Consider the following 2104-nt stretch of genomic DNA (forward strand, 5'->3'; position numbering starts at 1 on the left):
TCAAATTCCTGTGTTCCTTTTTTTAAGCAAGTAGGAAAGTGTTCCGTTATGTGTGCAAAGAAGATTGAGTTCAGGGTTAATCTCTGGAACTAATCTGGACCTTGAACGAGACCTAGAATGGGACCTTGGAGCCATTTTTGGTGGAGGGGACATGAAATGAGCCTTTGAGGGTGGAGCAGGCTGAAGCAAATGGGACTGGCTCCAGGATCTGGATTTTGACTTTATATCTCCTTTTCCATTTTCTTTGGGAGACCGAGAACGTGACATACTTTGTAACTTCCCATATTTATCCTTAGATCTGCTTCGTGAATGTGAATGCGAACCCCCGATAATACTTGGGCTTAGATTTACTCTTTGACCTGGATTTCCTGACCTTTGAGGGGGATCCAGCTCAACCTTTGCTCTAAGACCTAGATCAGAAGCGAGTTTTTGAGATACTTCGAGATCTACTTCGGCTGCTTCTGCGACTCCTACTCCGAGATTTTCTAGACCGTGTAGATCTGGATCTACTTCCAGAATAAGAGCGCCTATGGCTTGTTCGTGGCTTATCTTCAATAAGCCTAATATTTCTGCCATTTATTTCTGTGCCATCTAGTTTATCCAAAGTATGTTTCATGTCAGAGTAGGATCTAAATTACACCCCCATTTGTTCGTTCCTTGTGAGCATCTGCGTAAGTCACCTCTCCTGCTTGCCGCATGAAATCTTTTAAGCCTTGCCAACTGCAGCGTCTAGACAGATTTTCTACAATAAATTTGTATTCTGTATGAACAGGTGGTCCATATTTGTCTGTTAGACCCCAGTGATCCAATGATCGGGGTGTCCACTCCCACAGAGACACAGAGGCCGAGATTGATGCAATAATCAAGAGGTTTAATGGTTCGAGTGCACTTGGGCCATCCTGCAAGCGAGGCAGAGGTGACCCCGAAGTTTCAAAGTACACGTTTTTATACAGTTGGGAGGGCAGATTTCAGCAAAAGCGTGGGGTGGTGGCATCTCATTTGTGGGTCACAGTGACCCGTGGATTCATTGATGGGGGATGTTGGCTGATAATGATGCATATCTGAGACTTTTCTATGAGACCTTGTGGCTGTCGGCCAGTAAATTCTGTGGTTTTTCATCCTTGTTTTGTTTCTCAGAACTGGGTGTTTTGAAAAAGTCTCAGAGTAGGAGCAACTTGACCTGACCAAGAGCCTCACATTCTTGGGTGTTTTGGAAAGTTCCAGAGAGAGGGGCAACTTGTCCCTAGGAAACCTGGCCAAGATCCTCACAGTCTCTGCCAGACTGCTGTACCCACCTCCACCGCTCCGGCTTCCCCCTCCGGCTTCTGTAGCTGTAGCTAGGGCACTCATGGCCGCCCGGAGTGTGCTTGCCACACAGCTCCTTACTGTTCAGCCTGTAAACAGCATAGTCTGCATGACAGGAGTCCTGGATGTCCTTTCCTCAGACTTTGTGGCTCAGGTGTCCTCTGTAGGTGGCTGTGGTGGGTGTTCTCCCAGATGCACGCTGAGGGGAGGCGGGCCTCAGGGCTCAGCTGCGGGGAGGGTGCGGGGACACGCACCCCGAACACGAAGGCCCGAACACACGCCTCACAGCGCAGCTGCAGCCAGTCAGTCACACACTGGTGCGCAGAACCTTTTTCCTTTGCTTATGTTACTTTGATACAAGTTCTCAGTATGTGGTCCTTGCTTGACTGGAGCTCTCTACACCAGGCTGGCTTCAAAACTCAGAGATTCACCTGCCTCTACCTCTAAATGCTCAGATTAAAGGTGTGTACCTCTATTTCGTGTGTGTGTATAATTTGATGCTCATATCACACCTCAGTTCCCTGAACACTGGGTTGTATGTGCACCAATATGCCCAGCTCTTTTCAGTTCTCAAAACTACTGAGATCTGTCAAGGGCTTAGCATTTCTCTTGCCTTTCTGATTCATGGTTATTTCTCTAACCTTAAAAAGTATGGCCATATTCATATCTAATATGCCAATGCTCCGGCATTAGAACACGGAGATGTAACACAGGAAATTATGATATCTGCACAGGCTCGTGCCTATTCATGCTTCTCAGATCATAAAGAAAGCTAGTAGAAAAGACCTTTGATTTGATT

At 46.9% G+C, this 2104-nt stretch overlaps 1 pseudogene across 1 annotated transcript; it reads right to left on the reverse strand.

The window, feature by feature from the left end:
• Nucleotides 1–1350, reverse strand: LOC308439966 (annotated as a pseudogene). The gene is made up of 2 exons: nucleotides 1198–1350; nucleotides 1–899 (listed from the first exon to the last, which is right to left on the reverse strand). The product of its transcript is annotated as an uncharacterized misc_RNA (transcript).
• Nucleotides 1351–2104: the final 754 nt, after the last annotated feature.

Source organism: Micromys minutus, assembly GCF_963924665.1.
Source record: "Micromys minutus genome assembly, chromosome: 30".
Classification (NCBI taxonomy): Eukaryota; Metazoa; Chordata; class Mammalia; order Rodentia; family Muridae; genus Micromys; species Micromys minutus.